Here is a 26,950-nt window from a genome sequence, read left to right on the forward strand (position 1 = left end):
TAACAAGAATAAATTAATTAAAGAAAAGGAAAAAAATTAAACATTTATTTTATTTTATGAATTTATTCTTGTTACATCTCAATGGTTATCCCATCCCTTGTATCCTCCCATTCCTTCCTCCCTCCCATTTTCCCTTTACTCCCCTCCCTATAACTGTGACTGAGGGGGACCTCCTCCCCCTGTATATGCTCATAGGGTATCAAGTCTCTTCTTGGCTACCTGCTGTCCTTCCTCTGAGTGCCACCAGGTCTCCCCCTCCAGGGGACATGGTCAAATATGAGGCACCAGAGTACGTGTGAAAGTCATGTCCCACTCTCCACTCAACTGTGGAGAATGTCCTGTCCATTGGCTAGATCTGGGTAGGGTTTAAACTTTATGGCCTAGATTGTCCTTGGCTGGTGCCATAGTTTGAGCGGGACCCCAATGTTTGAAAAGATGCTTTGAAGGAGATTAACATTGATTCCTTTATTTTGTACTAGTGCTAGGGCATCACTACTAAGTAGACTCCAACGGATAGTTGTACTGTGATTCAGGGATGGATGCAATTGTCTCATTTAAAGAATGAATATCATTCTTCAAACCCCATTTAGCAATCACTGTCATCATATTTAATAAAAAGCGTGTATTTCTAACATATTTGCTGCTAGGAATCTTATGTTAAACTTTTCTTTTTTTTATTTTTATTAATTTATTCCTGTTACATCTCAATGTTTATCCCATCCCTTGTATCCTCCCATTCCTCCCCCCCCCCATTTTCCCATTATTCCCCTCCCCTATGACTGTTCCTGAGGGGGATTACGTCCCCCTATATATTCTCATAGGGCATCAAGTCTCTTCTTGGCTACTTGCTGTCCTTCCTCTGAGTGCCACCAGGTCTCCCCCTCCAGGGGACATGGTCAAATGTGAGGCACCAGAGTACGTGAGAAAGTCGTATCACACTCTCCACTCAACTGTGGAGAATATTCTGACCATTGGCTAGATCTGGGAAGGGGTTTAAAGTTTACCTCCTGTATTGTCCTTGGCTGGTGCCTTAGTTTGAGCGGGACCCCTGGGCCCAAATCTGCCTATCATATTGTTCTACTTGTAGATTTCTAGGACCCTCTTTTCAATCTGAATTTTTTTCATTCACCAGGAACTTTCCAAATTTCTTCAATTAGGAAATTTGCAGCATTATTGAAAAGAAATTTCAACAGTCTTCTGTCTAGTTGTTATTGCTTTAAAATATACTGTATAGTGTGGGACAAATGTTACAATAATTTTCTAATAAAGGTCATAGATTAAAATATAGCTATGCCGCTATAAATATATAGCATTTAGGTTGTATCAATATTTCAAATATTGTTTACTTGCTTTCAAGATGAAAGTGAGAACGGTGAGTCCCCTTTTCATGGAAAGAAAATATAGTTCCTATTTAAAAATGGGAATAGGTCTCCTTTGATGGTCTCTAGTCCTCTTCTGACACCCTTCGCTGAAACCATTCCCACTGTTTTCTTCATCCTCCCACACACACTTGGTGAGCCACTCTCATCTCATGTTACTGGCTTTTTTGAACCTTTTCAGGATCACCACTTTGATCTGGTTTGAAAGCACAGACTTGGAATTTGCAGTGTTTTTGTTCTGATCTAACTTTAAACTTCAGTTGCAAGATACTGTGAGAAAACTGGGAGGAGAGATGAAATAAGAGTCCTAGCTATTAGAGACTCTTAAGGATGAAGTTGAATCAAGTCTATAATGTTGCGGTTGCTTTGTGTAGTGATGATATTTGCATCCCTTTTCACTCCATTTCTGTAGACATGGAGTAAATGCGTATATTGGTATCAGTGAAGAATATTGTAGAGTATTGATCATTCAAAGGATTGACTAACCAATAGATTTTACAAACAATTCCACACATTTTTATCATTATATTTTTTTTCTGGTGCAAAAATATTCCTCCACTTTCCACTTTTAAACCCTACAAAATGCTCTGAAAACAGTTAACAGTGTTTCTTGTATGTTCATTCCTATTTTTCCTGCCAGATAGTTTGTAAGTTTTATAAAATGTGACATACCAGCTGGGTGGGTTGTTGTACACCATTAATGCCAGCATTCAGGAGGCAGAGGCAGCCAGATAGATATGAGTTTGAGGCCAGTCTGTTCCTCAAAATGGAGTCCAGGATAGCCAGGGCTACAGAGAAACCCGGTCTTGAAAAAAAGCGACATAATAAAAAGTGAGAGAATAACAATTGGGATGTAATCTGAATAAATAATAATGATTTAAAAAATTCTAAATAATTACAAATCATGTGGTATATTATATACATTGCTTGTTCAAATGTTTTATATACAATGGACCTTTACAGTTTTTACACTAACACTGTTCATATTACACAGTATATCATAGACGCATTAAAAACAGTAGATGTAAGCATTTTTGTTTCCAGGTTATGAGAACTTATCTCAATCTACTGGATTATCAACGTATATAAGCCATGCAAAGTCTATCTAAATTTGTATGTAGCAATATATCACGTGTGGTTAAGTGCTCTCATGAAAAGTCAATCACACTAATTTTGTGGGAAAGTTGAATACTTACAGTAAGGTTCTGAGGAAACTAGTAGACAAGAAGATACCTTTTAAAATAAGATATAATAAATGGATATATTTAAAAATAAGGGGAGAATTTTCCTGCGCATAACAAGAAGTCATGTATTAGCAGAATGACTTCTTAAAAAGTGACCAAGTGAAGGCATAGGGTGCAAAGAACAGCAGGCTCAGGACATTTCAGATAACTGATTCCATCCTAGACTGTGACATGGAAGACAGCCCTGAGAACAGCTTCTAATTTTCACACTCTGCACCAAGGATAAGAAATGATACTTAGGAGGTATTTTATGTGATTTGGATATAAATAAATGTTAGAGGATAAATAATGGCGGGTTATCCCAATAACCATGGACATCTTTGCATCTCACCGTCCCCCCACCCTGTTCTGTGCTTCTGCTAACAACTGGGGAGAATGAGATTCCTGAAAGTGGTTTTTTGTTTATGTGCAGGTTCCAAAGACAGTGCACTTTCCAGTTCAACAGCACTGCGAGCTCAAATAGAAACTTCTAGTTGTAAATGTGATCTTAGCACCTAGACCCACATCCACGTAGACTCCTAAATTTTCCCCACACTAGAAGCTCATCATGTCTTCTAAGAACAGGGTCCTGATTCATCATTCATGCTGCTTTCTGACGCCTCATGCTCCCATATTGGTACAGTCTTCTGCTCTCCATGAATCTGAGGCAATAAATTTTAATTACTCATCTTAAACATATTTTGTGGGGGGTTTGAGTGGTTAAAATAGAATGAAGCTTTCTTTTTGGATTCATATTAGAGCTTCATGTTGGAAATACACTTACACATTTCAGAATTTAGAACTTGTAGGACTTTTCTTATTAACCTGTAGCACTGCAGTTTTCTAGAATAAGAAGAAGAATCTGACTGAATATTTTGTTCACGCATTCACTCATACGTACACACACACACACACACACACACACACACACACACACACACACCAAAGAAAAAGAACCCATCAATGTAGAGCTAGGGTTCACGGAAGGGGTTTAAAGGACCGTTGCTGGGAAATGCTGGAAATAGGTAGGAAGGACGAAGTTGATGTAACTCTATTTCTATTGGCAGCATATGTTCAAAAGTGCTACTTTCTCTTATAGAGGCTATCCATTCTCAGTGGCTTCACAGCTAGAGTTCCAGCCATTTCCAAGGATAAAGTTTGATGTTATGGTATTGATCTACCTAGAAAGATGCAAACCCTTTTAAAATTAACAAATAGAAAGAAATTTTTTTCTCTCATTGAAGTAATGTAGCCAATTATCAAGTTCATTGTAATACATCTGACTACATCCAAATTTGCAATATTTTGCTTTTAACTTATAATTTAAAATTTTGAGTGTGTTTGAGATAGACTTAGATTTCAAGTAAAAACTTTCATGTATAACCTGTTCAATGTATCCATTTAAGTGATGATGACCTACATATTGGAACTTCAGTGGAAATTTATAGCCAAATGTTCTCTCCGGGCTGTTTAATCCCATTTGATTGTCTATTTTTGCTAATTAAAAAAAGTACTAATTTACTGTATATTCAAGGAATTATATAAAGTCTTGCTATCTTGGATAAAAAAAAATCTCTAATTTTATGTTTGTATCTTCTTTATTTGTGTATTAACATAAGAATTGTGGTATAAGAACAGCACATTTATTCCAAAAATAACCCTGTTATGATTTTCATTATAGCAATATAATGCACCAGTTTTGACAGACACAACCTATTTCCTAAAGTTATTGTAGTTTCTCAAGTATGACTGTGATACAAAACCAAGGAATCTTGACACCTTCAGAGTGCAAGCTTCTGTTGGTAACTTTCCATTGGCTTCCTATATACACAATTATTGCACCTATCATAATCAATGTCATTGATTTCTTCTCACATCCTCCTCCACAGGCATTTCCGGTTTAGTTTTACATATAACTAATATCTCTTTATATCTGGATTATATAAGCATTTTGTTTTAGTTTAATGAGCTAATACATGCTATCCTGAATTTTTGAAGCACAGAACTCCATCATCTGTGATTACACTTTTATGTACATCCATGTTGATATTGACTTAATGAATATTCATGAGTTTAGTCATCATAAGTTTTTGGGAGCACTTAGTGGGTTGGGGAAATGTGTCACTTAAAGCCTGTCAAATTGTGTTACACTTTTACGAGGGAACACAGACAACTTTAATTGACTTTCCTGGTGTGAGTCTCTATGAAAGCGAGCAGTAGATTTTTGATGGAAGAGATTTAATTATGGGAAAGTCTCTTTAGAAATTTCAGCTGCCCACAACTGTTATGTTTTTAAGAAAGTGTATAAGTGAAGAAATATCTTCAAAGCTCTTATACCTTTAGAATGTACTTTGTTTCTATATTTTAAGCGTTAATTTGAATAACATTTTCCTCATTATTAAAACTGTAGTGCATTTTGTTGTTACTGTTGATAATTCAAAAGACAATATTGTCTGAAAATTTAATAGAATAAAAACTGTGTAAATTAATTACTTCTTAGTTTTCATTCATCAATTGTATACTTAAAACCAAATATCAAGGAAGAATTATGATGATCAGTAAATCACTATGTCAGGTAATGTGTCTTTCCTCTATTTTGGTCAGAGTCTTGATTTTTTTTGTTTGTTTGCTGCTTAATGGTAACATCATATCATTATTCAATTATTAGGTCATGCTGACCACTGCTTCGATATTGATTTATCATTGCTATATTCTTTATTGTAGGTTATTCAGAATTGTTTGTATCTTTGTTAGATTGTCTTCTTGCTCTCTTGATTTTTAAGGGGTTCTATTGATTGTAAAAGATGATAAGATCATGATGTAATCTATAATGGAAAAAACTGAATTTCACTTTGAATAAAGTACTGGGATAGGCTCAAGGATACAAGGAAAAAGCAGATGAAAAATAAAGTTCTCCTGGCCTGGAAGCCCTTTCATTTTGCAATACTAGGTAAAAATAAATAAATAAATATATATATATATATATTTTTTTGTAGAAAAGGGAGTTTCTTGCAGCTTCCTTTTCCACATGACAGTCCATAGTAAAAAAAAAAAAAAAAAAAAAAAAAAGAAAAAGTCAGGGCAGGAAATGGAGGCAGGAACCTGGAGGCAGGAACCAAAACAGTTGCCATGGATAAACACTGCTTCTTGGTTTGCTTCCTATGGCTCACTTAGTTTGCTTTTTAAATTTTCTTTAACATTTTTTCGTTTATTGAAAAACACTTTATTTTCTCAAATAATATATCCTGATTACTGATATTTTATGGACATAGAAACCTCTATCTTCTAGTTTTACAATCATTTATATGTTATTGTCAACATTCTTGACCCAACAATCAGTGTCTGAAATTCTATCAGTATATAAAAATGGCAGAAAATAATACATATTATTGAAAAGAAAGAAAAAAGAAGAGAAAGACATTTTCCATTTTTATTTTTAAACATATACATTTTTTGATGGTGATTCACAACTTTGCTTGTTGTTAAAGTCTCTCTGCACACGGCATTCAGAGCTCAAACTTACGTTCTATGTCTTGACCTAATTTAATCATCTTAGCCTTTTTAGTGTTTTCCTTTTTTCTTTTCCATCTGTTCAGACTAATTATAACAAACTGGTTATCGGGCGTTCACTTTTTTAAAAAAATCAAGATCTTGAAGTTCTAGCTTTATACTGTCATGGCTTCAGAGTAGCACAAATTCTTATACACTACTTTTGCAGTAGTATATTCTATAGAAGCAAATTCTGTAAGTACATTGGATATTTTTATGGAATTATTCTTTCTTACGCTAATTTGTGTTATCTAAGTTCACTCAGCGATACTTCCTAAGTCAGGATAAGGCAAGTTTCTATACAGTATAACTAACTTATTTTTTAAGAAATATTTTCTCACCTTTTTTGCTTTAGTTAACATTATGTACATTTACATTGTACTTAATATAACAGTTTCAATAACAATAGTTCTATTAAGCTGGCTCTTCTAGAAAAATTTGCCAATCTTAACATTTTATATTAGTCAATTATATTTTTCATACATTTATATTATTTATCTATAAATTTACTTGAAGCTTCAAGTAGTTTTAAAATTCATTCATTCATTTTTTTAAGAATATAGCATATGATTGTCCCTTTTTTTTCCTCTAACACTTCTATATACTCCTTGCTCTTTTTCAAATACATCACCTCTTTTTTTGTTAAGTGTTGTTACATTGTGTGTGTTTGTGTGTGTGTGACACAGGTCATCATAGAACACACTTTGTAGCCAGGGTGGCTTCAAAACTTCAGAACCCTGCTTCCTCAGAATCCATCATGCTTTATTACTCTCATCAGATTGAAAACCATAATTTCACCTTAGATGTCATTAGCTTATTTTAGGTCACAGATTGTTCAAAGGGAAGGACAGATTCTCACTTCTTTTTATAAATTTTGTATTCACAAAATCATATGTGGCTTTTCTTTTATAAAAATAATCAGAATATTCATGTTTCTGAGGCCAACCTTGAAAAAACCCCATAAGTTTGTACACAATACTCTGTTAAGCTAGACTATATATTACTAATGGAACAATGGTGTTCATTTGCTAAATAATATATGGATATTTTTATTAATTATATTCCAGAAATAAGTCTAGTATTAAATAAACATCCTGCAACTTGCATGTTATCACCATTTACCGATAAAAATAAGTGGTGAGCAAATATAAAAGTGTTTTTATGTAATTCATTATTTAGTTGGCAATTTCAAACATCTCATCAAAGAGCTGATCCTATTGCCTATATTATTATGTTATAGTAATTATTGTATTTGGTAGTATTTATAATAACTTCATTTTCTATAATACAATATTTTGAATGTATTTAAACATCTCAAAACCTTCCATTGCAAGTACAATGGTTTTATTTAATATTCAAACCCAAAGGGCTAAGCCTCTTTCAGTACCAGTTCTGATGGGACAGTTTGCAGAATGTAATGTGAATAGCCAGAAGCCAAAAACTATGTGTTTAACTTGTGAGACTCAATTTGCATATGCCAAAGTACTCAATAACTTTTTAATGTATTCAAAACACAACATTTTTATGTGGCTATAACTGCCTGGTTTTAATTTGTAAAATTTAGAGCTATTGAGTCTTGATCTTTCCAATATAAACTCATTTTTACTTTGAACATTTTCAATCAATAGAGCTATAATTATGTGTGTCAACAATGTAATTGTCAATAGTTACTTTTGGTCTTTAAAGCAGTCAACTATACTTGGAGTACAATATAATGTTTTCCAGCACATCTGTTTCTATTTATATTGCTTCAGATATTTCACAATGTTACAAATGATAGGAACCTTAGTAAAGCAGAAATATGACTATCAAAAATATCACATAAAAAGTTGATTAGCATAATTAATCATGAAAGTATAAATCAACGCCCAAATTAAACACTTCTACATGTTATTTAGCTGGCCAATAAAATGATAACAATGACTTTAATTAATAATAATAATAATAATTTGCCATTGGATAGTCAAAGCAACTGTAACTCCTAGCCAAATGTATTTATTAAAGACTAGACATAATGACATAATATAACAATACAATTAGATTTAACAGTGAAATTATGCTGCAAGTAGGCAAAGAACTTTGATTTGGAATTACCTCCTGCTTTAAAACTATCACATGCCATCAAACAAATGAAATGATACAGAAGTTGTCATACCATTACACAATGGAATATTGGTCAGTAAAGAGAAAACTCATACACGTACCTTTAGACACATCTTCATTGAGTTATTGAAATGCAAGAAAACAGAGCTGATGCTTTCTGATCTCTGATATTCCATTTATATGAACAGCTAAGAAATAGACCTGCTGTTACCAAGCCCTAAGGGGAGGAACTACAAAACACATGGACAGTGACATTTTGTATGTATCTTGGTTATGGTGGTTTTTATATGTATAATTGAAAAAATAATCCTGTGCATACCTAATAGAAAAACATGATGTATATAAATTAGTTATCAATGACACTGACTTTACCTGGAGCCTATGACAGTTTATTGGTTTTTGTTTTTTAATGAAAATATATGGCTTTAAAGAGACCTATATGTACTGGCTGTGTATAACTTAGGGTGAACCTGTCAAGGCTTGTATATAAAACCTCACTAAAATATAAAAGGTAAACTTTCATACACTGCAAATTATAGAAAGGCAGTTATAATGTTCACAGCAGATTAGAAAATTAAAAAATTGAGAAACATGACTTTTTAATATTTTTAAATTTGTGAAATATCTGGAAATCAAATTATATGGAAATTCTTGTGTGTTGGCTCTTGGTCCTCTTGAAAACCAATCCAGATGTCCCTTCTGAGACTACAATATCACAGATACACACATTTCTATGTGCTATCTTTGACTTTTTTGGTAAGAATTTTGAATTGTTGCAACAGATACAGTATCTCAGAATCATAACAGTGATACACTTATTTTAACTTATTTATAATTTACTGTAATTTATGAATGAAAATGTGTATCTTTTTTCAGATACACAGCAGCAGTTCCTTACAATTCAATTCAGTGTCAGTTTCTATAAGTCAAATGAGCACATGGGCTACGGAAAACAGTGAGTCTTGTATTTGGAATGCACAATTGTTACCAGAAGGATGATTAGTTTGTGAATGTGAGAGACCATAGATGTATAAAGAATAATAAAAATAAAATAAGTCAGAAATTTACAATTTGAACTAAAATATGCTTGGATCTGTCTTTTCTAGGGAAAAGTAAAAACACAAAAACCATTATTTTAGGAGGGTACAGAAACACCAGAAAATGACTCCATAAAGTCCCGTCTGCTGAATTGATTAAATTTATTGGGGTCACTTACAGTGCAAGGATGTCTTACTGTGCTACTTGATGCCTCCTAATTCTTAACCTAGTGAACACTGAAATCTTGCTTTACAGTGTTCAGCGTCTCTAGCAGGGCTCATGAAAATCTTGGCTCTGAGTATGGATTGTCTGTTGTTAAAGCCATTGGGTGCAGAGTAGAAAACATAAAGACACACTAAAACTACAAGCTGCTGCATTAGTCCTGATTCTCATAAAAGTGATGAAAGACCCGGTATAAACAGCTTAAGCAAAAAACGATAAATTTTGCCCCACAGTTTGGTGTCATAGTCCAACATGGTGAGGAAGCCATGGCGGCTAGAATTCAGCTAGCTGCTCATATTGTACCTGTAGTTGAGGAGCAGAGGGCAATGAAAACTGGGACACTATTTATCATATACTTTTGATTGAAACTGGGACCCCAGGCCACGGATTGTGCCATCCTGTTGTACTTGTTTTAGATACTTAATTTGTTTTTTTATAATTCCTACCTTCCTCAAAGCCCTTATTTCTTACAATACTCAAACACCAGATAGGAGAGACAGAAGGTTAATGGGGAGAGGGGGTTTTAAGATCTTTTTAGACCACTTCCTGCTGGTTAGGGGCATTGAGTTCCTTGGGGCACCTCCAATCTTCATCTCCTTAGAATATCTCCAACTTCTTCTTTTTTTTTTTCTTTTCTTTCAACCACTTGACAAACCAGCAACAGCAGCAGTAGGAGCAAGAACCAGCAGGAAGAACAGCCATGTGCTTTTTGTGGGGCTTTGGTCTTTTAATACCCTCTCTCGGTCACCCAGAGTTAAACTAAATTCAGAGTCATACCTCTGTTGTAGCACACGAGGCAAAGACACTGCTACTATGTTATATTCTGAAGAAGCCTTGTACCCCACACCTTGGATTAAAACAAAAACATGTTTATGTAACATGACTGGGCTTTTAAAGACACCCAAATTCTCTTTACAGTGACTCCTGGAGTAGAGATGGCTCGTTTTATCTAGAGACAGTTTAATAAACATTCCCACAGGCTTCTGTCCCTGGTGGATCTGGACCCTGCCAAGTTGACAACGAGTATTAATTATGACATCTACAAAAGTTATATATTCGCATCCTCTCTTGGATTACTCTTCTCTAGAGTGCAAATAGCTTCAGAAAACACCTTCCACATTTAAGAAAAATGATCTATTTCCATGAAATATGGTGCACAGAGTGGCATAATACTTTCCACAAGATATAGTCTCATCACAAGTGTATACTTGAGAAACTGTGTTTCAATAAATCACTGCCAATTCAATGATCAGATGTTCTTAGTACATTGTCTTGTAGGTGTAACTGTTGGGGGATGTGGGAGTACAAAAAAACACAAACCAGATAGTGGGATATGACTTTCTCACGTACTCTGGTGCCTCACATTTGACCATATCCCCTGGAGGAGGAGACCTGGTGGCACTCAGAGGAAGGACAGCAGGTTGCCAAGAAGAGACTTGATACCCTATGAGCATATACAGGGGGAAGTAATCCCCCTCAGGAACAGTCATGGGGGAGGGGAATAATGGGAAAATGGGAGGGAGGGAAGAAAGGGAGGATACAAGGGATGGGATAACCATTGAGATGTAACAAAGAATAAATTAATAAAAAAATCTAAAAAAAAAAAACAGATTTTAAAGAGCTTAACATAAATACAGTAAATTTGATATTTGTATGATATTGTGGATAACTAATACAAAGTATCAAATAGAAGCCAATGAAAAGACAGATTAGGAATATTTCCTTGATGGTTGGGAGATGATTTATTTATTTTTATTTCTTTTGAATTTTTAGAACTAATTTATTTATACATTCACTTTACATTCCAATTGTACCCCTCCCACCTCTCCTCTGGTCCCACCCTCCCTCCCTCTTCCCCCATATCCTTTTCTTTATTTCTACCCACTCTACCCAGCTCATCCAATATCGTCAGGACTAATCACATCCTCTTCCCCTGTGGCCTGGTGAGGCAGCCAAACTAAGGAGGAGTGATAAAAAAGCAGGCAACAGATCCCGCGTCAGAGACACCCTGCTTCCCTTATTAGGCGATCCACATGAAGCCTGAGCTGCCCATTGGATACCTAGGTTCCTAGGTCCAGTCTGTGCCTGGTCCTTGGTTGGTGCTTCAGTCTCTGCAATGCCACTCTGGGGCATGGTTAATTGGCTCTGTTAGTCTTCTTGTGGATTTACTTTCCGCTCCAGGTGCTTTTCTCCAACCACTTCTCCACAGGTGTCCCTACACTTTGCCCAATGTTTGGCTTGAGTCTCTGCATATGTTTGTATATACTGCTGGGTGTATCCTCTCAGAGGACAGCTACGCTAGGCTTCTGTCTGTGAGCCCAGCAGAGTATCATTAATAGTGTCATGGGTTGGCTCTCTCTCTCATAGAGCGGGTTTCAGGTTGGGCCAGGTATTGGTTGGACATTCATTCAATCCTGATCTATTTTTACCCCTGTACATCTTATAGACAGGGTAAATTTTGGTTTGAAATTTTTGTCGGTAGGTTGGTGTTCACCTGTGTCCTCTAGGAGTCCTGTCTAATTAGACGGTGTCCTCCTCAGTCTCCATGACACCTGCTACTAGGAGTCTCAGCTAGAGTCAATCCCGTATCTGTCCAGAAGTCAACCCAGTCCCATGTCTCCACTTGTTAGAGACATGTTTTTGTCTATGGTTTCTCTCCTCTGGGCTGGCCCTCTGTCTTCGCACCCCGCTCTCCACAGGTCTGATCTCCATCATCATTTCCTTGTGCATTTCCTCTCCTACATTATTCCTACTATTCAACCTCTTCCAGTGCTTTTTCCCCTTCTGAGTGAGATTTAATCATCCTGCTTTGGGTCTTCCTTGTTACATATCTTCTGTGAACTGTAGTATGTTTATCGTGTACTATGCCTAAAGTCCGCTTGTAAGTGAGTACATGCCATGTGTGTCTTTCTGGGTCTGGGTTACTTCACTCAGGATGATCATTTCTAGTTCCATCCTTTTGCCTGAAAATTTCATGTTTTCCTTGTTTTTGATAACAGAGTAGTATTCCACTGTGTACCACAATTTCTTTATCCATTCATTGGTTAAGGGACATCTAAGTTGTTTCCAGATTCTGGCTGCTATGAATAAAGCTGCCACGAATGTAGTTGAGCAATTGTCCTTTTTGCATGGCAGAGCATCTTTTGGGTATATACCTAGGAGAGATATAGCTGGGTCTTGAGGTAGAAAGCTCAAGATTGATTTCCAAAGTGGTGGACAAGATTATACTCCCACCAGCAATGGAGGAATGTTTCTGTTTCTCCATATCTTCACCAGTATGTGCTGTCACTTGAGTTTTTGATCTTAGCCATTCTGATAGCTATGGCATCTCAGATTTGTTTTGATTTGGATTTCTATGATGACTAAAGACATTGAACCTTTCTTTAAGTGTTTCTTGCCCACTCAGGATTGTTCTGTTGAGAAATCACTGTTAGCTCTGTACCCCATGAAAAATACTATTGTCATGTCAAATGAATGTTTCCAAGCAATGTAAATTTTAAGAAATGATGTAAATTTTGTTACCTCAAAATATCTAAGTGTATTTGTTATGATATATAAATTACACACCATGAACACCAACTTCCTTAGATTCAGAAACCTCATAATCTTCAGAGGGTTCAAAATATAGAATCTAATGCTTTCTTTTCCTTGCTTCAAGTGACCTTGACTAACAACCACACCTCTTATTAATTGTTCTCCCACTGGTACCAGTATTTCCTACTAGATGACTGCCAGGAATTTATAAACTAAACACCAAGTGGAAATTTAGGCTAAAATGTCCAGCAGCTAAAGATACTACATTTAATGACTTAGTGACATAATTTCTACTCAAGAAACATGAGCAAAGTAAGAAGTTGTGTAAATTTTTACAGTACCGTTTGCTATTGGCATGTGTTTCCAATTACTATTTATCCATGTTATTAATACCTTCTTATAATTCATAGAGCTTCAATATTCTCCTGAAGAATAAAAGCAAAAGCATTTCAAATCAACAAATATATAAGCCAAAATCCCAAGCTATGCTCTTCTAAATATAAGTATGAAATGAAGCTGAAATGAATGCCCATGCTTTGTTGTCTAAAAGAATGGTAAAGGATACTTCCTAGACCTGACAGTCTATGCACACAAGCCAGTTGTACTCTTGCCTTTTTGTATATAGACTTATTATGTAATGAAATGCCATGGTGTCTGTCTAACAGTCACTAGACTACATGTTATCAAACAAATTGGGTTCACTTCCTATTTCAGACAGGGGGAACACACAGCAGGTAGAAACATCCCAAGGCTACAGTGTAACAAAGACCAAACAGTATTCAGTGTTTCCTAGGGTAATTTTAGATAGAATCAAGAAGTAGAGCATTGCTGTGCATTGGGCTGGACAGGAACCATTACAGAAAAACAGAACAAATAAAAATATAGAGTTGTAGAGGGCATTCCGAAAGGATACATCTACAAAACAGCTCCCACACCTAAGGCACAGGGAACATTATTGAAGAACAACAGATATGTTCAAGATTGGTAAAACTTCAGAAATAGGGAACATCTACAGAATACGTACTTACCATATCTGCATGTTGCAAAAAACTGCTTGGTAGAATGACTGCTCTTGCATTCATCATCATAAGGCATTTTTAACTCTGATTTCTGCTTTGTCAACTCTCTAAATCCTTTATCTTTATAGCACATATGGCTTCACAACTTGAAACTAGTAAACACAGTTCTGATCTAATTAATACTCACATTACAGTTACATTTTAAATATCATATCAGGAGGTCTATAAACAACTAAGTTAGTATGTGGAGTAGCTTGGCAATGCTCTGAATGCATTAAAGTTGCCAGCATCATAAAGTTCCATTTACTTTTGCTTATAAATGTTGGGTATTGAATTTGCCTTCCCTGGACTATAATTAACAACATTTTGAACTGCTTACAAGATTCAATTGACTGACAATATTAATCACACATTTAGAATGAAATTGGCCATTACATTTGAATTTTTCCTATGTGATCTTGGCATCTAATCACTGATTAAAACTAAGGAAATGGCTCTTCTCACCATGCTCCATGGCCATTTGTTTTCTTGGTGTATTTATTCTTTAAAGATTTCTTTTCTTCATTTCATCGGATCTTTACTTTAAACGTCCATAGACATGGAGGGAAACCAAGAAACAATATTTCTTGTCAAGAGGAATAGTTTTTTCCAGATAATTAAATCCAGGATTGTTCAAAGAAAACACAGCAAGGAGCATAAATTAGGTTCTGCCAAGGGATATAGGTCGTTCCTCATGAATGGATACTGACAAAACAATTTTGTGGAGAGCTCTGAAAAGTCATTAATAGTTTTGAAAGTTTTGAAAACTAGTACAGTTTTCAGAGGGAAGAAGCAAGTTCTAATTTTATATTTTAAAAGTGTACTTCAGACAGTCAGAGCTATTTCATTTTTGTTGACAGTATTTTAAGCCTGCATGTAATATTTCTGAGAAGAGCCTTTTATGAATACCACAGAAGATTTTTAATTGTATTTACATCAAAACAACTTCAAGAAACAGAGAATGGAATGTAAATCTTAAAATAGAATAAATGTACAATCAAACAGACCTAAAAAAATTGGCCGAATTCTCCAATATACATCACTATGACATAGGACTGAATAGTGTCCACAGCAACACAAACAGACATTAGTCCCTAGAAAGAGATTTTTTTTTCATTTTACTTGTTATTTCCCTTTTTAAAAAAGATTTGGAAAAATTTTGATAAACAGTGCTTGTGAATTAAATAAATGAGCAATGGTAAATTAGGTAGAACTTTGTAATTGGGTTGCATAGCAATATGCTACTTACGTTTGATAATCAGGTAACAAAATTTAAACAAAATTAAGACATGTTAAAATGATTGCTAGTATGGATTCCAGAATCAGGTTATTTGGGTGGAATTCCAGATTCTGGAAAAAGGAAAAAAATTACCTCTTTTTGTTTATATAGTGAGGCAAATGAAGATACCAATGTTACATTTATATTGGGTAATACAGAAAGGTCTCACATGGAAGTGTAAGCCTAATTAATTAGTGAGCGCTTGCATACATAAATGCATTTTACCATTTTAAAGCTTTATTTATTCTATAGATTTCTCATGTTGATAGAGGCTATTTATAGGCACGCAGGGCACCATTTTATATTCATTTATATTATGTGTAATTTAAGGACCATTTACAGTTTTCTATTTTGTGTAGTTTATTACTATTAGAGCCATAAAAAATGAACTGCATTATATATTATCTCTGTTATAAAATTTTACAGCAGCTTATTTTATTGTTAGAGCAGTTTAACATCTATAGCAATTTTGGCCAGAAGATCCAGAAGGTCCAGATTTTCTCAATTGTCCCTGCACTCCTGGGCAGAGCATCCCCCATCATCTCCGAGTGTGTTTGTTGCAACTAACGAAGCTACAAAGACTTTGTCTTATAGTATAAAGTTCCTAATTGCTAGTAAGATCACTTTATGTACTAGATACATTATGGTCTTATAAAGATATATAATGACATAGATTTATCGTTACATTACGACCCACAATGGCCTTGTAGCCCTAAAAGTCTCCTGGTCCCTGCTGATTGTTTATTCTTCCTCTCTTCTAAGTGTCTGGTAATCACTGTTATTTTATTGTCTCAATAATTGTACTATTTTTCTTCCTCTTATACTTGGAGTCCTTTTTAGGTGACTTTCAAATGATTTTTTATTGCCTTTGTAGTTCATTTCTTTTCAGTGTGATTTATATTCTAAGTTTAGAAAACAACCAACCAGTGCTAATAGTGGTGAAGAGAGAAGGGAACCTTTATACACTGCTGATAGGAAGGTACATTACTCTAGTCACTTTAAAAAACACCACCTTATCAGCCACCTGTGGCATCTGGAGCCATACCTGAAGGACTGCGAGACATCGTTCAGTAGAGGTGATTGACTGCTCATGAACTATACTCTAGCGTTACTTATAACAGTGGATTTCTAGAATCAGCTTAGGTCCATAGCAACAGATGAGTGGATAAGTGAAATGTTGCAACTATATTCAATGGAGTTTCATTCAGACAGAAAGGAGAATTAATTTATGCTGTTTGCTGAAACAATAGATGCAGCTGAAGATCACAATACAGAGTAAAGTCATTTTAAAAGTTACAGAAGAGAAAGGAAAGTTGGGAAAAGAAAAGAAAGTGGGAATGTGTCTTGGTTAAGGTTTCTATTGCTGTCTCGAAACACCATGGTCAAAAAGTAAGTAAGGAAGGAAAGGGTTTATTTGGCTCACACTTCCATATCATTGTTCATCATCAGAGAAAGTTAGGACAGGAACCCAGAAAAGGTTAAATCATGGAGGCCAGAGCTGATGCAGAGACCATGGAGGAGTGATGTTTACTGGCTTGCTCCTTGTGGCTTGCTCAGCCTGCTTTATTTTATGAAACCTAGAACCACAAGACCAGGAATGGCACCACTCACAATAGGGTGAGCCCTTCCTCATCAATCGCTAATTAAGAAAATGCCTTACAGATGTGCCTCCAACCTGATATTATTGAAGAATTTTCTTTACTGAGCATCTTTCCTCTCAGATGACATTAGCTTGTGTCAGTTTAACATAAATCTATCCATCTAGTACCAGAGAGAGGGTGGAGGGACTTAAAAAAAATAATTGGGCATGGTAACCTGTTCTAACTATATGAAACAAATGAAATATTGAAGAAAGTTTTCTATGTAAAACTCAACACTATATATGATGAATACACAATAATTAAATACTGTGAGTTTAAAATGCATAAATACAAATACTCCATGGATACAGTTATTAATAGCTGCCAATGATTACACGCTAAATAATGAAAAAATGATATGGCATATATTCCATATAACATGTGATTTGGAGTCATAAGGCTGTTGTTGACTTGTAGTATCATTATGAGAAGCAAAATAGTTTTAATGTAAAATTTCCTAAATTCCAAATTGGCTATTATGTTTCAGGTATTTAGAGATGAGATAGCTTATTATTATTTGAAGTCATAGTACTTTATGCAATGCAAAATACTATAAGAACACATCTTTACCTACATTTCTCTGTACCATGTATTTTAGTGTTACATACATAAAGAATCAAATGTTGCTACCATTTGGAAATTTGCTTATAATGGTACAGAAATTAAATTTCTTTTAAAACCCAAACCTAACCAACGAAAGCAAACAAAAACCAGAGCTATTAGAAAGAATATTATATATTGCTAAAGGTCTTTTCTGTGTCTCTTGAGATTGCAAATGTGATATTTTTATTTGTGAATCCAACTATGTGGTGAGTCACAATTACTAGCTCATTAGGGTTGAATCATCCTGTATCTTTGGAATGGAGCCAGCTTGATCTTTGTTTTTCCATTTAGTTGAAAGTGGGTTGTTGTTGCTGTTGTTGTTGTTGTTGTGTTTCCTTAAATAGGTTTCGGGATTACAGTTCACCTCCCTCTACTTTTCCCTGTTCTTCTGCCTCTCCCTTTGCATCCCGATCCACTCTACCTATCCCTCATTAGAAAACAAGCAGGCTTCTAAGGGATAATAATCTGAAATAATAAATATAATACATATAACATAATATAATATATTACCACATCAAAATTGGATAAAAAAAAACAGAAGGAAAAGAGTGCAAGAGAAGCCATAAGAAACAGAGACCTACTCCCTTGTTCATTCAGAAATTTCATAAAAGAATTAAAATGGAAGCTCTGCACAGAGGATCTTGTGTAGCCCCACACAGGCCTGTGCATGTTGCCTCAGTCTTTTGAGTTCATATGAGTTTTGACCTGTTGACCTAGAGGGATTTTCTTCTTAGTGTCCTCCCCTCTGGATGTTATACCCTTTCTGCAACTCAACCTCATCTTCACGGTTCCCCGAACCCTGAGCAGAGGGATTTGATGGAGACAGCTCAGTAAAGGTTCAGTGTTCCAAGCTCTGTCACTCTCTTCACGTCTGGCTGAGGGTATCTATGTTTGGCCCCATCTGCTGCAGTAGGAAGATCCACTGGTTGTGGCTGAGTAAGGTTTGCTTCCTATGTCCCTTTATTTAGAATATTGCTTTCTATCCATTTACACAGAAATGATGTTAAAGTGTGTTGCACAGACGCCATAGAATAATGAGTCAAGCCTTTTTTATCTATTATGTTGATTTTTATTTTTATTCAGGAATTGAGACATTGAGGTTCAGAGATATAAATAAACATTGTTATTGATTCCTGTTATCTTGTTCCCTTGTGGAGTATGTGTGTATATGGTGTGTGTGTGTGTGTGTGTGTGTGTGTGTGTGTGTGTTTGTCCTTCCTTTTCTTTTATTTTGCTATTCTGGGATTATTTATTCTCTGTGTTTTCTTGGGTGTGGTTAACTCTTTATGTTGGGGTTTTCCTCCTGTTATCTTCTGAATGCTTAAATCTGTTTTTATTTTGGAATGTCCATCTATTGTTATTGGATTGGTTTGGTATAGCTAATACATGAGGATGGGAATGGCCAGTGAGGCTGAGGGGGTCCACAAGAGGGAGGAGAGCAGGTGTTCCACGAGCATCTGCTTAGTCCCATGGAACTATGGGGTGCGAATGAGCAAAGGCCACTGCAGAATGTCTGCTAATGAATTGGGATGAAATGCGGCATTGGACTCAGAAAAATGGAGAGAGAGAGGAAGGTGTGCTGCTTCCCTGGCCAGAGTATCCACCTTTATTTTAATAAATGATATTCAGATATTATCTTAAATTTAGTTTGCAGTAAATGGGAGAATAGCAAAGTAGAAGGATCCAGAGGGTCCTAGAAACCTACAAGTAGAACATTATGATAGGCAGATTTGGGCCCAGGGGTCCCGCTCAAACTAAGGCACCAGACAAGGACAATACAGGCCGTAAACTTTAACCCCTACCCAGATCTAGCCAAAGGGCAGAACATTCTCCACAGTTGAGTGGAGAGTGGGGTCTGACTTTCACAAGAACTCTGGTGCCTCACATTTGACCATGTCCCCTGGAGGGGGAGACCTGGTGGCACTCAGAGGAAGGACAGCAGGTTACCAAGAAGAGACTTGATACCCTATGAGCATATACAGGGGGAGGTAATCCCCCTCAGTCACAGTCATAGGGGAGGGGAATGAGGGGAAAATGGGAGGGAGGGAAGAATGGGAGGATACAAGGGATGGGATAACCATTGAGATGTTACAAGAATAAATTAATAAAAAAATTTTAAAGGAAATTTATTGATAATCTTTGAACCTTGTGTTTATCAGGGAGAACCTTTTAATATTTGCTTTTAGTTGTGCTATATCTTTACCTGGCTTTGGTATCCATGTAAGGTTGGACCCTCCATACATTTTTTAATGGAATAATTTGAGTTGTATTGATGTTAGTTCTTCCTTGCATTTCTGGCAGAATTCTACAGTAAATCAAGTTGGTTCTTAGTCTCTCCGTACATGGATGACTCTTTTTATTACTGCTTCGACACTTTTGGTGATACAGATATTGGAAATGATTTGTTTTATCTTAGTTTAATTTTGGTAGGTCATATACACCTAGGAATCCACCAATTTATGTAGATTTTCAACTTTAGTGGAATTTTAGATATATCCTTTTGATATTCTAAATTGTTGATTGTATAATATCACTTTTTCATTTTTAAGGTTATTTATTTGAGAATTAATCCTTAATTGTTTTGGTGAATTTGACTAAAGATTTGTCAGTTCTATTAATTTCAAAGAACCAATTTATGTGTTAGGTCATTCTTCAAGTAACTTTACTTCTTTAGGTGGGGGTATGTACAACATTCATAAGGTTTTCCTGCTAGTTTTTTTCCCCTGTGAGACTGGATTTGAGCACTGCAGGTTCTATTCCTAGTTTTCATTGAGAGTTCACCACAGTCTTTGGTACACACCTTTGCCTGCCTCTTCTTTTATCACTGCCTGCTATGGGCCTCTATACCCATGTCTTAATCTGGGCCACCACTGGCTCTTCCCTAATTCCTCAGTTTCCACCCTGAATTCCAAGACCCTAAATTCTTCTCTCTGTCTTGTCCTGGGTCACTCCTGGAACCTTCCTTGTTGGCATCATCTTTGACCCCAGTTTCGGGGGTCATATTATTAAGAACTTCATTTAATAGGTCCCAGATTTTTAGGGATATAAACATCCCTCTTAGAAATAACTTCTGTTGTTTTTCATAGGTGTTCATATGCTGTTTTATTTTCATTCAATTCTAGAATTTTTTCTTCAATAATTTCTTCATTGATACATGTATAGTATTTTTTGAGTATTGTCAGAATTGCAAGAGTTGTATACCTAAGCATGTCAGGTTTGGGGTACTATCGTGTCTCAAATTGATATCTAACATTTTTTATTTTATTTATTTTATGAGTATGACTTATGCCTGCATATATGTTACTGTAGCACACATATGCCAGATGTTCACCAAGGTCAAGGAAATAGTTTCCTAGAACTGTTGTAACAGATGCGTATAAGCTACCACGTGGGTGATGAAAAATCAAACCTGAGTCCTTTGCAACAGAAGCAAGTACTCTGAGGTGCTGAGTCATCTCTCCATCCCAGGATCTAATAATTTGAGCCAGCTGAAAGATTTTTTTGGCTTCTTTTGTGAACAGAGAGATTTTCTGTTAAATCTTACTTTCTGACCTTGTACAAATCTCCTCCACAGTGGAACTACAGTGTAGAATCATGTAGTACAAGTTCCTTTTCCTAAAACAAAAGGGAAAGGCAACACATGCTGGAGCACTGTGATAAGTTCCACGTAACAATCTATAAAAGAGTAGGTGGGGCTCTTATCTAGGTAACTTTGTAAGAGATAGCCCTGTCTAACTGACTGTAGTTTCACTGCTAACCTTGACTCCGTGTGGAATAACAGAAACTAGAATTTGCCCATGGGGCTAATTATGGCATTGAAGATTGCAAAATACAAATAAACAAGAATAGAGCCTCTCTATCCTTTGGTGACTTTCGTTGATATAATCGAATCATATGTTCTATATGCTAATGTATGACAAACCGGGATATTATATTCCCCATATGAGAAGAGGGATTCTTACCTTGATTTGCAAAGATTTCCAGAGACTGTTGAGGAGTTGTCCCACCAGCACAGCCTTTTTCCCTCGCAATTCATTTTATTTATGTATTTAATCTGTGGTGAGTCAGGGAACATAAAATACTCTTAAAAAATAAAATGCTCACCAAAGAGTTATAAATGAATTCTTTCAGGATTCTAGGACTCTACCTGGAAAAATGGCTGCTACTTGGATAATAAATGTGACACCTGGGGGCCTGAAACAGATAATTTGCTTCACACGAATAATTCCTTTCCCCTCAGACAAACCGTTTCTTATACTTACAGCATTCCTGTGACCAAATTAGTTTAAGGATTTCTACAGAGGGACAATTCCTGGTTTGTGAAATTTATGTACTGAGTTATTAAGACAGCCATTCTTCCTCTAATAGGACCAGAGGTGAGAATAGCCCTGTGATAACATACAGCACATTTTAAACAATGAATTTCCACTTTTATATTCTCAGCTATCATAAGAGGTGAATGTGCCATGATTTATCTAAGGCAGGGGACCTAAATCAAATGATGTGCTAGACTTAATAGGAAAATCCAAAGTTGTGAATGAGAGGCTTTGGCAGATTACGCTCACAAAAAATAAAAATAGACTTAGGGTGTTTGCATTCCATTATATCAGAAGATGTCACATAGTCATAATATTTAAACTTTTCCATTTATATTGAAGGATTAGCAATGTAGCAGTATGCATAATGACTTGTTTTATTTTTCTTTGGTTCTTGATATTGGAATACAATGTGTAATGGTTGTCCAAATTTGAAAAATGCCTACTATATGATGTTTTTGTACTTATCCCAAATATAAGCATTTTGCTGATTGAAATGCTCTTTAGAAAATATTGGAACTTTGAGTATAGAAACTCTGTCTCTGTCTTTTTCCCCAAAGAGGTGGTCAGAACTATTCTTTGATTCATTGTTTTATGATTATTTCCTCATTGAATAGAATTTGAGACCAGGACCCATTTTATTTCTTCCTGGGTGTTAGGAGTTGGAGTGCTGTGATGGTGACATGTCTTCACCAAATAGAGATCATTCCTTTAAAGCTGGAAAATTAGGCAAGTAAACTGTTTGGAATCAAGGTAATGAATAAAAATCCTAGAAACATAAACTAAGGTATGAGACAAGTCAGAAAGTTCATATCATTGTGAATAAGAGTTGAACTGACAATTTGTTCAGGGTAGATAATTGGGTGATTCCTCAGCATATGCCCTAAGGGTCTTTTACAACATCAGATATTCAAAATCTAAGGCTGATGTCATTATCCTGTATCAAACACTTAGTGAGACACTGCTGTAAAGTATCACTTCCTGCCTTATATCTATATTAGCGGAGCAAAAGACACTTTGGAGGTTCTGTATTAATGTCTGTGAAGGCACATTGCCATCTCCAACTCCCATGGGGAATCAGAACTTATCTAATTTTACCATTCTGCCTAATGACATGATATGAAGACTTCCACTCATTTCTTTGAATAATCAATAGTTCCAAACACAGTGAATTAATAACCCAGTTTTACATTATTTCCCAGAATTCCATGTACTGAAGGCAAGGAAATGAGTACTGACCATGTGTCATTGGGTGTTCTCCTTGGCTTTTTCATGTGAATGACAGCTGACTGAGAAGTCATTTGAAACAGTGGAAGGTATAATCTAAAAGATTCTCCAGGTTTTTGAATATCTATTTTGGTAAAAAAAATTGAATATATTTTATATTCTAGATTTAGAAATCCTGAATATATCTTTCCATATGTTATTGTTCGATCAATCCGTGAAACCAAGTTTTTCTTCAAGGATAAGAGAATGAAACTGTTTTTAAAAAATTAATTACAAGATGAATACCCAAATTAGTAGTAGTAACAGGGGCCATAGGAGACTGTAGAGGACACCCTCTAACAAGACAAGTCTCCTAGTGAAGCGAAAGGAACATCAACCCACCCACAAAAATTTCTACTCAAAATTCACCCTGCCTACAAGATATACAGAGATAAAGACAAAACAGATATAGCAGAGACTGAGAGAAAATCCAACCAATGTCTGGCCCAATCCAAGACCCACCCAATAGAAGAGAGCCAACCTCTGACATTATTAATGATATTCTGCTATGCTTGCAGACAGGAGTCCAGTAGAATTGTCCTCTGAGAGGCTCCACCCTGCAGTGCCTCACATAGATGCTGAGACTCACAGGCAAACATTGGGAGATGGGTAGGGAGCCTTGAGGCTGGTGGTGACAGGAGCTTCACAAGAAGACCAACCTAGCCAACTAACCAGAGACTGAAAACAGAATGCTGAGACTGAGTACCAACTGAGAACTTTGCAAGGACTGGACCGAGGATCCCTACAAAAATGTAGCTGATGGGCAGCTCAGGATTCGTGTGGGTCCCCTAGTAAGGGGAGCAGCTGCTTTCTCTGACATAGACTCTCTTGCCAGCTTTTCAATTACTTCCCCTTGGCAGGAATGCTTTGGCAGGCCTCAGGGTAAGAGGACACACCCAGTCCTGATAGGACTTGATGAGCTGTAGTTGCTTGGAAATGGGGTTCCCCTGTTCTGATGAATAGGGGAGGGGGGAAGGGAGGGAGGCTAAGACCGGGAGGTGAGGAGAGATGGGCCTATGACCAGAATGTAAAGTGTAGTTAGTAGAGTCATCTTCAAAGTGCATCTACTCCTACATGTCAGGAACTTCACTTTCATAAATTATTTGTTTTTAATCTGGTAATGCTTCAAAAAACCTGGAGATATTATAATTTTGCCTTATTTATTTTATTGTGAGGATTGTTTTCTTGATACTTATTTTTTGAGTTCTTTGCATAGCAGATATCAATCCTCTGTCAGACAGTTATCTGCCAAAGAATCTTTTCCATTTGCAGGCCACCACTTTATCCTTGCCTTAAACATACCTTTGTTATAAGAAGGCTTTTAACTTTGTGAGTCCAATAAGTTACTCAATGACCTTAATTCTTGAACCTCAGGATAATTGTTTAGAGTTATTCCCTCTGCCAACATCTTATAGACCACTCCTTACCTTTTCCTTTAGCATTTTATGGTTTCCTTCCTTTCTTCCTTCTTCATTCCTTCCTTCTTCTTTCCTTCCTTCCTTCTTCCTTCTTCTTTCCTTCCTTCTTTCTTCTTCTTTCTCTCTTTCTTTCTTTCTTTCTTTCTTTTCTTTTCTTTCTTTCTTTCTTTCTTTCTAATGCAGACTGGATTCTAGATTTATTCCTGAATGTGATTTCATAGGGTGCAGAAGAGCATTGCATAATCTCTAAGGAATGTGGGGCTTACCCCTTGTCCAGGGGACTGTAAATTGATTGGGGATATAGTTGACTTCATGTAGTCAAATTCATTTGTATTAAATTTGGTAAAGCTCTTATTTCTTCATGGAGTGGATCTCCCAGCAACCAGGGAACTTGAGCTTGGCTCTATACGGAGCTTCAATCACATGCTCCTCACTCCTTATTCACCATCTTGGTGCAGATGAACATGATGACCTGACCATTGTGGATCCTGGACACTGGGCCTCTGGCTTCCCAAAGGCACCATGAATGCCTGACTGGAGCACAGACTGGAAACAGCACTTGGATCAGAGACTTGAATAACTGCCAGAAAATTGTTCCTAAGGTGCCTTAGGGCAACCCATATAGGCATCAGGCTGCATATACTACCAAGGAGCCTGCTGCTTGCAACCATTGCACTCCAGGTCCTTGTGCAGAAAGAGACTAGGTCAACTTAATTAATTCCAAACTAATTCCAAATTAATTAACTCCAAGTAGTTTCATTTTTACACTGATGTCTTTGACTCCTTTGGAGTTGATTTTTTAAAATTTTTATTTAATTAATTTATTCAGATTACAGCTCAATTGTTATCCCATCACTTGTATCCTCCCATTCCTCCCTCCCTCCCACTTTCATCCTATTCCCCTCCCCTAGGTCTATAACCTAGGGGGACCTGCTCCCCCACTTTATGATCCTAGGCTATCAAGTCTCATCTTGATAACCTGCTTATTCTTTCTTTGAGTGCCACCAGGCCACCCAACCAAGGGGAGATTGTCAAATATGAAGTTTATTTATCTATCATCTATCTATTTGTCTGCCTATCTATCTACCTATCTATCTATCCTCTGTCTATCATCTATCTATCTATAATTTTCTTCGTACCATTCAATCATGGTCTTTCTTACATTTTCTTCAATGTTTATTTATTGTCCTATTTGTCAAAAATTGGGTGGGTGAAGTTACAGGGCCTGTATCTGGGTCATCCATTTTATTCCATTGGCCTATGTGTCAGTTTTTATGACAGAAAAATTCTATTTTTACTTGAATTGTCCTGTAGTCAAGCATCACTCACTTTTCTGAAGCTGGATTTTATCTTCTAGGTGTTTTGTGCTTCCATATACATTTTATATGTTTTCGTTGTTTGTGAGAAGTATCACTGGGATGTTAATTAAAGTTGGATTTTCAATATAAATGTAGCCATATAGACATAAGTAAAATGAACAACTGATGTTCAGATACAAAATTCTGTTTATGACCAATTTACATACATAACAATAGGTTATGATAAGTTATAAAGGCAAATTCTTATTGTTATGAGTGCTGGCTTTTCCTACCTTCAAAACTTACATTATCTGTTTAAATGAAAAATGTTTTGTGACATTAATTATCATGTTTATTTTATAAAATTGTTACAAAAAATGCAAAAGCACAGATAGATGGATGCAAATCTAAGTGATGAGAAATGCATACAATATTTTATAACTATCTCAATATTCTTTCAAAAACGTAACCTTATAAAAGTTGTCCATAACTTATTCAGAAAGTCTGTTACTGATAGCACTTTTCTGTTATATAATATTTTGCTTCAATATCTTTTCCATGTATCCAGTACTTCTATGTCAGTGTTCCTGAAATGAATTGTATTTCCTCCCAGAAGACATTTATTAATGTCTGGTGGCATTTCTGTTTGTCTAACCTTGAGGGAGAATGCCTTCTAATTTTTTCTTACTCAGGTCCAGTGTGCTGCAAGGAGCTTACAAAGCACAAAATTGTCCATTGTTCTCAACACAAGAAAGAATTATATGGATTGAAATACTATGAATGCGAATATTTTTTAACACACACACACACACACAAACACACCACAAAATAGAAAGAAATACAGGCATTGCAAAACTAGGAAAAAGGAATTCTATACAACAGTATATACAGCACATTATAGTAAGCATATTCTTTCTTGTAAAACTAGTAATTATTTCTTTAAGCATAAGAAATTGACAAGGTCTCATACTGGCAATATTACACACTAATGGTGTATGTCATTCACTAGGGTGAGATTTTGCAC

At 35.9% G+C, this 26,950-nt stretch overlaps 1 protein-coding gene and 1 non-coding gene across 2 annotated transcripts in view; one reads left to right on the forward strand and one right to left on the reverse strand.

Annotated features, from left to right (window-relative positions):
• Spock3 (SPARC (osteonectin), cwcv and kazal like domains proteoglycan 3) overlaps positions 1–26,950 on the forward strand; it is a 404,228-nt gene that overhangs the window by 146,504 nt on the left and 230,774 nt on the right. The gene's annotated exons all lie outside the window — the stretch shown is intronic.
• LOC127210398 (small nucleolar RNA SNORA70) lies at positions 25,218–25,352 on the reverse strand. Its single transcript, XR_007833306.1, has one exon. It is a non-coding gene; the product is annotated as a small nucleolar RNA SNORA70 (small nucleolar RNA).

The sequence above is a fragment of the Acomys russatus genome, chromosome 27 (assembly GCF_903995435.1).
Source record: "Acomys russatus chromosome 27, mAcoRus1.1, whole genome shotgun sequence".
Classification (NCBI taxonomy): domain Eukaryota; kingdom Metazoa; phylum Chordata; class Mammalia; order Rodentia; family Muridae; genus Acomys; species Acomys russatus.